Raw genomic sequence first — 15,207 nt, forward strand, 5'->3', positions numbered from 1 at the left:
CCATACACATTTGCTGAACGGGATGGAATTTTAAGTAACATTGTTCCTTTCCCAGTCTTGTCTCACTTCACAGGACTTTGCTTGAAAGGGTAGAGTTGCGGTTGTGCACAGGTTCCTGTTTCAGAAAGCTCACATTTGTGTGATAGGTTGTGACTGTAATTGTACTTTGGTCATCTTTTTAAATGCTTCATGTTTTCAGATAGCTGCAAACCACATTTACAATGGGCACAGTTTTGTTTAGTTTATCGAGTTTAGCCACCTAATACTTAAAATGATGATGTTGAAAATAATCATACTTTACAATAATGTAAATAAGGCCATGCAGTCACTTTTTTCCTGTTTCGGATCTCTTCAGATTTCACTAATAGGTGAAATGAAGAACAGAACAGTTGGTGTGCGTGCTCCAGTCAAAGCTTTGTAGTTTTTACTATGATATTCCCAAGGTACAAGATAATACCTTATCAAAAATAGTTTTCTCCTTGCCACCCAGCTTAGAGTTTTTGTTTACACGTGTTATTTTTATTTTTTAGTGGGAAGAATGGATTTATGTTAAATCTTTCAAAGTCCTTAATGGGTCCCAGAATTGACCAGGGAAAGAGTTTGTTGGTTTTGTTTCAACTTTACAGAATAAACAGTTCTAGAAGCCCCAGAGCTGATTGACCCTGGCCTTGAACTTAACACTCAGGTCCTTTTCTACCTGAGCACAGACATCACAGCCCTAAGACAATTTACCTAAGACACACTATAGCAAAATGCATTATTTAGGACAGTATAAATTCAGTTGTATCAGAATCTTAAAAACATAAAAATTTGTTTTACTTATAGATGTAGAATATTTTTCAAACAATTGTGTCAATAGATTGAAATATAAAACAGATCAAAAGGGAATTAAAGGTAAATCCTGATCTGTTAAGTCATGGGCTGAGTGGTGTAATTAATAGTTCCAGTGATGAAGTATCACTAATCTAAGTACCATGCATTTCAATATTTAGAACTACCAAACATTATACTCAGTTTATAGTTAACTTGGGTGTTTTAAATTTCATATTAGTCATGTGATTATGACACAAATTAAAAAATGTATATATAAAGTCTCTACAAATAAGCTGTTTAGGAACGCTTCCATTAATTAAAGCTATTTTTTTGATTCAACAGATTTCAGTCCCAAAATATGTATTTTAAGTTCAAAAATGTCAGTTTTATGAGTTTCATTCAGGTCATTGCAGACATTTGCCTCAGCCCTGTATGTTTTCTAATCATGATATATAAGGGGTTATCAATTTTATGGAAAGGCAGAATAACAAAGTTATCTGTGGGAAGTAAAGTGATCTTGTATCACTACTGTGCCCCATTTCAGTCCCTGTACACAAACGTGGATGTTGAGTAGGTTGTTTTCAGGATTTTAGACATAAGAAAGTGGGTAGATGTATTTTAATATAATAATGTAGAATATCCCAACTTTGTGCTTATTCCCTGTGGATGCTGTCTTTCTCTTGGCACAACACCCTCCTTACAAACTTTCACACTGTGTGGTGCCTGGTGCTATGTGATTTCCAGAAATCTGGCATGAAAACTGGTCCTTGTTTGCGTTTTCTGACTGCAGTGGAGCTGTTAATAAAGAGATTGATGATAAAGTTGTCGAGAAGAGACAGTTGGGCAGAACTACTCCCCATGAGTGACAGAGGGCATGATCTGCCTTCACAGCCAAGAAAGCCGCCCCCAGCGGCGAGCCGACCGTGCCTGGACCCTGTGCCAAGACTATTAGAAGGAGCGTTAGCGTACTACTAGGTTATCGCAGCTCTTTAATTTAGACTTGGTCTCACATTTCCATTTTTAATCTATGTTTATGGCATGTTCAGGACAAATATATTTGTGAATGTGACACACTTCCCAATTGTAAAATAATTATCTTTGCAAACTCTTAAAAGCACTCCTAATTCATTCTAAACTGATTTAGTAAAATTAGGTTTTATTTATAAAATATTAAGGTTCTTACAGAAAGCCTAAGTCCTTGAAGTCTGAGAATAAGCACTGGCTGCTTGTTCAGTTAAGTATTGGTTATGGGATGTTAAGTATCTTGGTCATAGTGATTATAATTGTATATATTTTTCATCTATCACTCCTAATAAGCTTGAGTGAGTGGTATTTGGTTATGCTGTTCTGTTTTGTGTGGTCTCCTTGAGAGTCAATGAGGATTTTTGTCACTCTATAACACTCCTTTAAAGATAGAGATCCTGCTGATGATCTATTTTTTAAACCATCCTAGGTCACATGTCTTCTGCTTTAGTTTTCCTGAATATGTGACTGTTTTGGACAGGCTTCTCTTCTGTGTTGTTGTGGCCTTTGTCTTGTTAAATAAATGACCCAAATGTGGACAATTTAGTTTCTTGACAACGAAAGAAAAAGTTTTTATTTTTAAAAAGTTAATTTTGCAAGTATGGTTTTTGCCTGTGCCAGTCAACAGTTGAATTCTAAGTATGTGTATCTATCACAAGGCTTACATTTTTATTTTTCAATGTGTTGATAAAATCTCAGAGAAGGAACCTAATGGGGTATCTAGTTCATTGTACTCGTGACAGGCTCATCCATTTCCACGGAGGGAGGAGTCCCTATTTCATCCTTGCCTTGTCAAGGCAGTAGTTAAAATTTTAGATTGGGCTCACAGTGATTTCCTTGATCTGCAGCCATCTTTTTCTTTTTTTAAATTTATTTTTAATTAGATAATTACAATATTGTGTTGATTCTGCCATACATCATCATGGATCAGCCATAAATATACATCTGTCCCCTCCCTCCCACCTCCCATTCCACCCCTCTAAGTGATCTTCAGTAATCTTACCGTTACCTTTAGAAGCAGGTTCTGACTGATCTGTACTTCCTTTAACGTGAGACCTTCAAAATGGATTTCTGCATGTTTGTTCTGTTGGGCTTACTTTTGATTTGGGAGGAAATAAGGTGGATGTTTGCAGGGCCTTGATGCAGTGAGCCTTCCTTGAATCACATCACCTTGAACCTCAGGGTGTCTGAGAGCCTGTTCTCTCATCGCCAGGTTTGTTCTTGGTGTCCCCTGGATCTCCCAAGAAGGTTCATTGGCTAGACTTCCCAGGGTTGGTTCTGATCACAGCCGTGTGAACTGAAATCTATAAAATAGATGCTGTGGTGGCTAGAAGAAAGGCGAGCTATGAAGAATCCTAGTGTTTTTCATCAGCTGCTTCTTGGCCTTGTAGTACTTTCTTTAAAATTTTTAAATTCAGAGCTCTTGTTTTTCATTTTCACTTGTTTGGCTGCATTGGGTCTTTGTTCCATCATTTTGTTACTTGGGGTCTTTTTGTTACAGCACGGGCTCTAGAGTGTGCCAGCTCAGTAGTTGTAACACACAGGCTCTCTAGTTGGAGTCCTGTGGGCTTAGTCACTCTGTGGCATGTGGGATCTTAGTTTCCCGACCAGGGATTGAACTCAGGTCTGCCACAATGGAGGGTGGATTCTTAAATGCTGGGCCACCAGGGAAGTCCCAGCCTTGTAGTACTTTTATGAAGAGTTTTGGATTTGATTGTTGTTAAGCAAACAGGCTATGGGAGAGGTTGAAAATTTTACTGTATTTCCAGAAGAGTTTTAAATAGCTTAGACCTTTGAAATGGCTAACAGTGAAGTTTTTAAAAAGGATAATACAGTTGAGATAAAGGGGAAGTAAATCTATAATAAGATGAGGTCAGAAACTTAACGAAAATAATGTCCCCTTTGCTCTTGTCTGTTCAGTAATGTTTTCAAATTCTCTCTGATCCAACTCTTAGCAGCCGCATGGAATGTAGCCTGCCAGGCTCCTCTGCTAAGGGATTCTCCAGGCCAGAGTACTGGAGTGGGTGGCTGTTTCCTTCTACAGGGGATCTTCCCGACCCAGGAATCAAACCAAGGTCTCCTGCATTGCAGGCAGATTCTTTACCAGCTGAGCTACCAGGGAGCTCTAGGTCAGCACTTTTTTAACTTGCTGGCTTCATGGGATTTATATCCTAGTGAGTTAATTTTTTATTAGTAATGGCTGGTAGGAAAATGTCATTAATTCAGAATTATTTGTAAGTTCTTGTGATTTTTGGTTTGCTGATGTCAATGGAGCTTCCATGAGTAAAGGATTAGAAGTTAAAGCATCTAAGGGGCTCTGACTTGAGTGGTATTTTTTTTGAAACCTGTCATACTGGTTTCCATGAAGAGAAGACAGGGTAGGGAGAATCCCACCTGGTGTTTGAGACATGACCAGATACCGGAGTCAATTGGAAGGTAGAGCCTCATGGAGAATAAGACATGGGGTGTAGGCTTCTTGTTCAGTAGAAGACTTGAGCTGCCGTTTGTGAAAGTGGCATTGTGCTAGAGGTGCCTAGTCCCTGGTTTAGGAATTGAATCTCATAAGATACTGGATCATCTGTGTCAGGCTTGTCACATGCTAGGGAACAGTCTTCAGCAAGGCTGTTCATTAAGACATCCTGTATTGACTGCTGTTTATCATGTAGCTGAACTGAAACATTTAACGAACAGCTTTTCTGTGCTGGTAGCATAAAGAATGCCTGTTTGGGAGAGGTGCAGTCAGATTTTGCACTTCAACATTTACTCAGCAAGACTCAATTGGCCTTAAAGTTTTGACAGTTTTAGTTCTTAGCCAAATGGCGTTGGGCAGTTTGAGCTTTGGTCCAAGGTAGGGTTTAGGAAATCCACATTGGAAAGGGTTAAATGGGATAGTCTATTAAACTTTGTGTCAGGTCAATCTGATTTTTGTTTGTAAATCAAAATCATCTGGATTTTGTTTGTAAATCATTATTTGAACCAAATACTGTCACCAGTTAGTTGCTTGAAATTTTGTATCTATAGCCTGAACATTCCTCACTGAAGCTTCCTATAATAATGGGAGGGGAAGAAAAGGATGGTTCTAAGTAGTTTCCCTCTGATTTATAGGTTGAGTATTGCCAGAACTTAGCCTTGCAGTTGAATTGTACTCAAGGTTACATCAGAACTTGAACCTTTATGCTTCTGAAGCCATTGCCTGTGGTAATATTTGGTGCTGAAGGTGAGAACCTGGTCTGGTGGCCAAAACAAAAAGCCCAGGTCTTCAGGAAGTACTAATCCTATCCTGTCCACCAGAGCTTGGTGACCCTGGGCAAGTTGTTTAAAGCTTTCTTTTCAGCTTCCAAGTAAAACATAATTTTTTCTGTCTTTTATTTCTTTTTGGAATTTAACGTGGATTAACGAGTAAATAACATGTCTAGAGAAACAGATTTTTAAGGACTTTGTTAAACCTAATTTGAATTTGGTAGAAGGCAGGTACAGAGGCCAACTGCGGACAGCACAGGAATATGACAGACCCCGCCCCCCCCGCCCCCCACCCATTCCCAAAGCTGTCTTCCTGATAGGAAATTTGGGCAAGACCAGAGAATCTCCCTTCTCTGGAGAAAGTCTGGAGTCATCTGTAAACGGTGGCGCCATCTGCTATGTCGGAACCAACCTCATAGAGTGTTCTAACGGTGACGCTGCTTGACACCAAGCACTTACTTTCTTGACTTGGAGAAAGTCTGGAGTCGGGCAAGGCTCTCTTTCTTGTCTTCCTTTCTTTTAATTAATGTGGGAAGTGGGCAGACTGGCCTCTTCATCAGGAAACGTTCTCTGCCTGAGTGCCAAGAGAAGTGCAGGGCACAGCTTCAGAGGGGCACAGCATGCCAGTGCTCCGCCCGAGGCTTCAAACAGTGGGCCTGGGAAGCCTTTCGGACAGTGTGGTGTCAAGCAGTAAGTGTCACTGTTAGAACACCCTATGAGGTTGGTCCCGACATAGCAGATGGCGCCACTGTTTACAGATGAGACCAGGCTTAGTTTGAGAAACGCCTTGCCTGTAGTCTCAGTCAGTTTGCATTCAAACTTGCTTTATTCTAAGGACGTAATACTGAAATAGGCCCTTGTGTTTTCCCACTTGACACTTGCTTTTTAGTATGTTTCTTTGGCTATTGGAAAGCAGGGTTATTAGCTCTTTTTTTTTTTTTTTGCCTAGGCTTCTCATTTCAGAACAGCTCAAATGCATTTTCTGCTATCTGGATGTCCTTACAGCTAGCCTACTGGAAGTGAGAGGGACGGAAATCTGCAAAGACAGTCTGCAGTGGGAGATGAACTTGGAAGAGTCTAGAGGAAGTGAAGGGGTATTTATTAGTGCTGGAGAGGTTCAGGCTGTGGCTAGTTCATTCACATCCACTTGACAATTAGCTTGTCTAAAGTTAGGATTTTTTTTTTAAGAAATGTTAATTTTCCATATGAAGGTGATTTCTTGCCTTTTTTTAAAGCCAATTAAGACAGCAGAGTACCTAGAGTCTGCAGTAGCTGAGATTCACTGAGTGTCCATATTGTGCTGGGCACTCGGGCCCTCCTGGGTGTCACCACCCTTAGCCACATTGACAACTCTGTCACCGTTAAGCAGCAGTGGAGCCAGTATGGGTGCAAGCTGTCTGGTTCCAAAGCCCAGGCCCTTTCTGCTTTGAGACACTGACTCATTCAACAGCTGTGTAGAGGCCCTGGGTATCTGTGGTCAACGAAACTGGCATTATAACAGCCCCTGTTAGGCAAGCTTGTCGTTCACAGGGAATAAGGATGGCCAACAAAACAAATGAGTCACAGGTCACACTAGAGGGCCCCGAAGCAAGACAACCTGGTGCTGTCAAAATGGCAGGAGCCCTCTCATAGTGGACAGGTGTCCGGTGAGGCAGTGGCAGTGAGAGGTGCCGAGCAAGAGGGGACAATATTTTTCTGAAGCAGCAAAGAGTTTGAGGATGGACCCAGAGTTCCTCATGCCTGAGCAGGAGCTGGGGTTGAGAGAAGCATCTTGGCATGAGGGTGAAACAGCAGGGGAGTTGGTGTTGCAGTCGGAGCCAGGGCTGGTCAGTCGGGAACCAGGAGATGTCGAAGCTTTGCTGTGAAGGGGCCTCAGACCCGGTCCAAGCTCTGAGGGAGTTATACCTTACGTGGGGGTTGGGGCACAAACGGAAAGAACACGGCAGCGTCCAGTCTCCCTCGGCCTCACCGCGGACCCTGCCTCCAGACCACTGCCTCTCCCTGCAGACCTCACCGTGTGGGCGGCCGAGAGGAACAGCCCTTTGCCAGTGACCAGCCCGCGCTGGGGTACCTTGGGCCCTCCCACTGCCATCCCCTGGCCCTGGCTCCACGTTTCATTCCAGATCCAGGGTCCAGCCCTCCATCTTGCTCACCCCTACTCTGTGACTACGGCTCAGGACACTCTTCTCCTGCCTGTTGGGGGTAGACCACCCTGCCCTGTAAGATGGGCTCTGTGGACCCCCACCTCATACAGCTCTTTCAGCCCCACGAAGGATTATCTTCCAAATCCCGTGGTCCTGACTGAACCTGTTCCCCGCGCTGGGCTCAGCATGCAGTCAGGAGCCGCTACCCCTGCAGCGAGACTGCCACCCTCCCCCCCAGCCTGGCCGCTACCGCTTGCCTACGACCCCCCAGGTCTGCACTAGTAGCCCTTCTCTCGTCGCTGTTCTGGGTCCCAGGTCCCTGAAACAAGTTCATCGGGCTTGTGATCTGTCACAGAGGCCAGCTGAGGCTGTGAGCCGTGTGCCCTTTCCCTTCTGACACTTGTGTGGGGGCTGTGAATCACCTAGGAAGACAGGGGCCCACGTCTCTGCTGGGTCCTCCCCCAGAAAGCCTTTCAGCCCTTGACATCCGTCACTGTGGGGGCTCGGCTTTGCTAAGCAGAATGTTTACCAGTCTTTATTAAGGCTAGAAGCCGCTCTGCCTATTCACTGAGAGACACGGCCACCCCCACCTTGCCCTCATTGCCACCTCCCAGCCACGACCCACAGCCAGCCTGTGCCTGGGCTCGCTGCTCCCTCCCTGTCCTGTGATCCCTGTGCCCGGTGACTGGATCGGTCTCAGTGCCCCCAAGTCGTGGAGGGGAAGTGGGAGGTGTCCGCTGTCGTCATTGGTGGGAGAGGCTACCGTTTGACCGAAGGCACCTTGCGGCCGGAGCGGGAGACCCCGGAGATGACAGCCCCACGGGCTGCGGGGCAGCGCCCGTCCTCCTGACTCCGGCGTTTGCTGTAACGACAGCCTCCGCGGAAGGCTGGAGGGGAGGGTACCCGCCAACAATAAACATCTCTCAGTGGGGAGGGGAGGTCTAGGGGGGAGGCGGGGAGAGGAGAAATGAGGACAAATCTTTGGGAACCTTGGCTAGAAAGAGCCCAGAGGCGTGTGGCCCGAGAGGGCAAGACGCACACAGTTCAGGGTCCCTGCTCCCCGACCCCTGGACAACCTTACCCGGAACCTCGGCTCCAAAACGCAAGCCACTCCGCAGCGCAGCCTCCGACTGAGGGGTGGGGACCTGGGTGTGTGCGCAGCTTCCCCGGGGTGGGGGTTGGGTGGGCGGTGGGGCTTGTCCAGAGCAGATGGCCTTGCACGTCCGTGATGCAGGGACACCGCTCCCCGCCTGCTGCCCGGCCAGCTCCCCACGCTGGTGATGGTCAGCTGCTGGCCTCCACCCTGGAGGGAATGGTCCCCCTTCCCCAGGAGACCTGGAGCGGCACCTCCCAGGCAGAGAGGCCAGGTGAGGGGGGCGTGGCTGTGCGTCAGGAGGGGCGTGACCCCGTCCGCACTTCCCAGGCCAGAGATTCTGGTTCAGTTCAGTTCAGTCGTTCAGTCCCTCAGTCGTGTCCGACTCTATGCGACCCCGTGGACTGCAGCATGCCAGGCCTCCCTGTCCATCACCAACTCCCAGAACTTGCTCAAACGCATGTCCATCGAGTCAGTGATGCCATCCAACCATCTCATCCTCTGTTGCCCCCTTCTTCTCCCACCTTCAATCTTTCCCAGCATCAGGGTCTTTTCAAATGAGTCAGCTCTTCACATCGGGTGCCCAAAGTATTGGAACTTGAGTTTCAGCATCAGTCCTTCCAATATTCAGGACTGATTTTCCTTTAGGATGGACTGGTTGGATCTCCTTGCTGTTCAAGGGATTCTCAGAGTCTTCTTCATCACCACAGGCTCTGGTAGGAGGGGTCAGATGAGGGCAGTGGAGCAGGGCCCGCCCTCCCTTCGGCCACTCTCCGTCTGTCCCTCTTGGGCTGGGCCAGCTTGCACTCCTGTAGGCTGTGGCTTAGGCATCATCTTCTGAGAAAGTCATTTTGACCCCTGAGACTGGGTCTGACCCCTGCACTCCCACAGCACTCAGCTGTATCTCTTAGCACTCACCCTGTTGCTGTGTCACCCCACCTGGGAACTGAGCTCTCTGAAAGCTGGGGCCATTTCTTGATACCTGCCTAGAGCCACAGTCCACGATGTGGGGTAATGCTTGTCAGCACGAGTTCAGGGAATAAAGAAATTCCGCCCTGAGGAGTACCAAGGTGGATCCCAGCTAACATTTACTAAGACTTGATGGACTAGTGAAAATGAAAGTCGCTCAGTTATGTCCACCTGTTTGTGACCCCGTGGACTGTCCATGGAATTCTCCAGGCCAGAATACTGGAGTGGGTAGCCTTTCCCTTTTCCAGGGGATCTTCCCAACCCAGGGATCGAACCCAGGTCTCCCGAATTGCAGGCAGATTCTTTACCAGCTGAGCCACAAGGGAAGCCCAAGAACCCTGGAGTGGGTAGCCTATCCCTTCTCCAGGCGATCTTCCTGACCCAGGAATTGAACCCGGGTCTCCTGCATTGCGGGCAGATTCTTTACCAGCTGAGCTATCGGGAATACTACGCTAAATGTCCTCCTTGGGTCGACAATCCTTTAAGCAGATAATATTATGGTTCCCATTTTATAGATAATGAAACTGAGGCCCAGAGCTGTTATATACTTGTCCAAGGTCCCACACCTTCCAGTGGAAGGAGCCAGTTGCTATGACAGGAATGTTCAGGGTGAGGGACTGAACACAGGGGTGCTTGACTGTGTACCAAGTCCCGTTTGGCACTCCCTGCATCTCTCACTCAGTAATCCAAGTAGTCCTGTGGGACTAGGATTGCCACCTGAAGCCTAAGAATTCAGAGAAATTCAGTGACTTGTTCAAGAGTCCCTGCCAGAAAGCGGCCACGTTGAAACGCAAACCCTCTGACGAGCCCTGAGCAGACAGACAGTGAAGAAAGGAACCTGACGGTCAAGGGGTTCCTCAAGACAGAAGCTATTTCTGCCTGTCGTCTCTCCCCCTTGTTGGGAGGAGACTCTGAAGTGACAACTCCTGTTGTTTACTTAATAAACTATGACAGGGAGCCCAGCTCATGGCAACATGGGTGGGACTGGAAGGTTCTTGTAGATCTCAGGGGTCAATATCCAAACCTCTTCTTTGGATTAGGACTAATTGCTGGCTACCCAAAGTCTTCCAGGTCATGACCTCCCTGGCTAGGGCAGGTTTTTTAGAATAATATGCCAGGGGGCTAAACAAATTCCTGAGGATAGCCAGAGCTAGGCTAGCCAGCTCTGGACCAGGGCTGGCAAAGGAAGCTAACTTATGTGATTTCCCAAAAGCCCAATCTTGGCCTCTGAGTCCTTTTTATAAATAAATGGACGTGAAATCGTTGCCCTAATTCTCATTTCTTTATTTTGTTAAATATTTATTTTATTATTTGGTTATGCCAGGTCTTAGTTGTGGCACGCAGAATCTAGGGATTGAACCCAGGCCCCCTGCATTGGGGGTGCAGAGTTTTAGCCACTGGACCAGGAAAGTCCCTCTCATTTCTTTAAGAGGAGGCTAAGAGCATTCAAGAGAGAGCAACGCCAGATTCACAGTAAGCCTTAACTGTTTGTCCTCCCAAGGAGTACGGGCTGATTTGAAAGTATTTCCTGCAATTGTTACAAAGGGAGTTGGTGTAAAAGGTGAGAGGAAGACTCGGGAAGGAGGGCAGACTATCAAGGCTCCAATTGAGTGTCTCTTTATCTGGCCCTCTGGCTTGCAACTTGCTTCTCGGCAGCTCAGCCCCGAATCTCATGAACCAAGTCTTTCGGAGCTCTGGAAAGAAGGTCACACCGCCCATGGCTGAGGCTGGGCCCCGCCTCTGCAGGTGCATAGCACGCCTCTGTGTGGCAATCTCACGGATCATTCCTGGGTACCAACCAATTCATGGCCATGCTTGTGAATCTGTTTTCAAAGCATGAACCAGATCATCCTAGATGCCTTTGGCTTCAGCAGGCTTCATGTGTCCCCAGTTAAATGTTGTCACACCGAGAGTTTGTGAAGTAGGCTTTGTTATTATAACTTCTTTTCTACAGGTTAGGAAACTAATTCAGATAAGAGGTGTCCAAGTTGTAAGATGTGCAAGTCTAACATAGACAGCTGCTTTGCTAATCGATTTGCTAATTGTGCTGGGGGAGGGAAGGACAGCTGCTTTTTAGCCTTTGTTGTTCAGTCGCTCAGTTGTGTCGAGCTCTTTGCCGTCCCATGGACTGAGCACGCCAGGCTTCTCTGTCACCATCTCCTGGAGTTTGCTCAAACCCATGTCCATTGAGTCAATGACGTCATCCAACCATCTCATCCTCTGTCACTCCCGTCTCCTCCTGCCCTCTGTCTTTCCCAGCATCGGGGTCATTTTCAGTGAGTTGACTCTTTCCATCAGGTGGCCAAAGCGTTGAAGCTTTAGCATCAGTCCTTCCAATGAATATTCAGGGTTGATTTCCTTTAGGATTGACTGGTTTGATCTCCTTGCCGTTGAAGGGACTCTCAAGAGTCTTCTCTAGCACCACAGTTCAAAAGCATCAATTCTTTGGTGCTCAGGCTTCTTTATGGTCCAACTCTCACATCTGTACATGACTCCTGGAAAATTTTTTGCCTCAGTTGACTTTTTAAGAGATGCACATTTTGAACCCTTAGGTTGCATCTTTTCTCTGCTTTCCTATACAGACTGGTGAGGTTTTTATATTTCTCACGGTTTGGGCAGGGCAGTCACGTATGGGCTCAGGGACTTCTATGGCAGTCCAGTGGTTGTGACTCTGAGCTTCCACAGCAGGGGACATGGGTTCAGTCCCTGGTCAGGGAACAGATCTCACAGGCTGGGGAAAAAAACAAAACAGGAATAGACTCAGAGTGAAGTGAAAGAAAGGTACAAGTCAGAGGATACACTCAATCCCCACCCCTGATGTGATGCTGATCCTGGGGATTCCTGTGAATAGGCTGATGGTCTGTTCATCATCCGTGTGCGCCTCACATGGCTTTCTCTGAGGCTGCAGACTACCCTATACTTTAAGTTCTCATTACAGTTTGCTTTTGCTTAGAAGTCCGCTAAGTGTTCAGCATAGGATCTAGTCTTTTTATTCCCAGCAGTATGTAGGCATGTTGAAGACAAGGACCAAACCTTCAGCTTCCCGCCCACCACCCCCCTCCACACAGTGCTTAGCAGAATATTGGCCTGGATAAGACTGACCTTCGAAGGATCTCCTGGATCTTTCTTTACCTATATGAACAAAAATTAAACACCACTGTAGTTGCACATGGGCTTCCCAGGTGGCGCAGAAGTAAAGAATCCACCTGCCAAGGCAGGAAACCCAGGAGACCCAGGTTCAGTTCCAGGGTCAGGAAGATCCCCTGGAGAAGGAATAGGCAACCCACACCAGTACTCTTGCCTGGAGAATCCTATGGACAGAGGAACCTGGCCGGCTACAGTCCATGGGATCCACAAAGGGTCAAACACAACTGAGTGACCGAGCATGCACTCAAATACGTAATTGCATATAAAAGCAAAAAAGCCAAACAAACACAAAGCCCAAAATGAAACCCACAACTGACTGTGTCTCTTTCAGAAAATTCTGTCTTCTCTCTGGGCCTCAGTTTTTCCATCAATAAAATGAGGCCAATTGAAAGGGGCTCTTGGAGGTATTTCCCACTCTAAGCTCCTTTGGGTTCCAAGTCTCCTGTTTGGTGGAGAATGTTCCCCCTACCACTGCAATCTATGGTTTGATGAAGACTGCGTTTCTCCTGCCATTCCATTGGCCTCTGTCCTGCCTGGCTCTTGCCTGCCAGCCTGACACCCCCTGGCATCCGCGCCCCCCCCCCCCCCCCCCGCACCTCTCTTTGTTTGCTGGCTCTGAAACAAGCCCAGCCCCTCCTGGCTTCCCAGGCAGTCCTGATGAATGCAGATACTGCCTTTTTTGCATATTAGCACCGGTGCCAGTCTGAACCCAGCTGTGTGCAACGTAAGGTGAAATATAGATTCCGCAGCCCAGCCTCGGCTTCTCCACGCGGCTAATGGAAAGCTTTCCGAGTGGGCCCACATTGCATATGCATAAGCTCTCCTTTGGCGACGGGGTGGGCAGAGAGTGAGTTCGCTCTCTGTTCCACTGTGTGTCTTTGTGCTTCTTTGGGTTTCCTTCAAGATCAGCAGGCCATCTGGGCCGAACAGTTATTTGAAGTGGCTTGACTGGGCTCTTGGGGTCTCTGGGGCTTGAGTCTTGAACCAGAGCCCACCCTCCTGCCCACCCATTCAGCGTGGCAGCCAGAGCCTTTATTTGTTAGCAGCAACCAGGGGGAACCAAGGGTCTCCTTCACCTCCTGCAGGATAAAGATCAAGCTTCTTTGCTGGCATTAGAGGCCTGACCCTGGCTGTTTCCAGGCCCCCTGTCACCCCTGCCCTCCAGCCTCCAGATTTATGGCCAGCTCTAACCAAGCCAGGCCTTCTCTTACCTCAGGGCCTTTGCACCGGCTGTTTCTTTGCCCTCTCCCAGGCACTCTTGCAGGGCCCGGGGCAGGGAGGAGGATGCAGACCCCACAGTCTGTGTTCCTGGGCGGTGGTCTAGGCTCTGGCACACACCTGTGCTTGGGACTCACAACCGTCCCCACTGGCCCCTAGGCCCTCCCGGCTCTGCCCAGTGTCTGCACATGGTACAGAAGGCCCAGGGCCAATGCCTTAAAAATATATATATATATTTATTTTATCTTTTGGCTGTGTAATCTTTCATTGCAACACACCGGCTTCTCTCTAGTTGAGGCACCCAGGCTCAGCGGTTGTGAAATGCGAGCCTAGTTGCCCTGTGACACGTGGGATCTTCTTACTTGGTTCCCAGACTAGGGATAGAACTCTCGTCGCCAATTCTTAATCACTGGACCACCTGGAAGTCCCAGGGCTGATGCCCTTTTTAATCTCCTTCATAAAAAGTTCAGCTTGAAAACCTTGCTGTTTCTTGCCATAAATGTGTTTTGCAGAGGATCAAGGTTAGGAAGAAAAGCCAGTCTGAGAGGATCATTTCTGTACCTTTAATGAGAAGGAACTACACGGCGAGAGTGCCGGTTGGTACAGGTCTTGCCTTGTAGGCTCCTGGAGAGGAAGCCCCTCAGATGCCCCTGCGGGAATGGAGAGGAAGTCGGGCTGCCTGTCTGCCTGGGTCACAGTCGGTGGGGTGGGGTCCGCCCTCTCCTCCCTGCCCTCCGTATGCCTCTGCCAGGCCTCCTAGGCACCCATCCTCTCCTCGACTGGGATGGCTTCAAGGGACAGCAGAGGGGATCAATGGAGTTTATATAGCTTCTCCTGTATATATTTAGAGATAAGAAGTTCATTTAGGGATTAGGGGCTGCTTCTTGTCTATGCATCATTAGGCATACCACATCTGCTACTGAGCTAGCAATCAGCAGAATATTGAGAAAAGTTATAAAGAAATCTCGGCAGTTCATTTTCATTCCCACCTCCCTTCCCAGTGTCCTGGCTCTCAGATTCTTTGAAGTAGGGGGAGCCGGGCGGGGGCTGTTGAAACCAGCCTCAGGACCCAGCACTGGATTTTTAGAGAAGCAGCTCAACTTTGACCTGTCGCCTTCATGCCGTGTGTGTGTGTGTGTGTGTGTGTGTGTGTGTGAGTGTATGCTCACATGCGCGTGGGCATGTGTGAGCATGGAGGGTACACCGCGGTGGAGAGGGAATGATCTGCGGAAAAGTTCTGTTGTCTTTTCCTGTGATGGCTGGGAAGGGGCCGATGGCAGTCCTGGGTGACCTTGACCAAGCTGATTCCTGTTCTGTGGTCCAAGAAAATGTGGGCATTGGGCTTGGTGGCCTCCCGTGTGCTGAGTAAGCGGTCAAAGAGGACCTCCATCACCTCCTCTCCCCCTTTCCCCCAAGCAAGGACCCTTGGGCTCCACTGGCCCAGGCTGGGGGCAGAGGGCTGCTCAGCAGAGCACTGGCCCTTGGTTCTGGAGGCTCCGCGCTGCAAACCAGGGGTAGCTGGTGGGTCGCCAGATGCTCTGGATGCTTCATCAGGCCCAG

Source organism: Ovis canadensis, chromosome 18, assembly GCF_042477335.2.
Source record: "Ovis canadensis isolate MfBH-ARS-UI-01 breed Bighorn chromosome 18, ARS-UI_OviCan_v2, whole genome shotgun sequence".
Taxonomy (NCBI): Eukaryota; Metazoa; Chordata; class Mammalia; order Artiodactyla; family Bovidae; genus Ovis; species Ovis canadensis.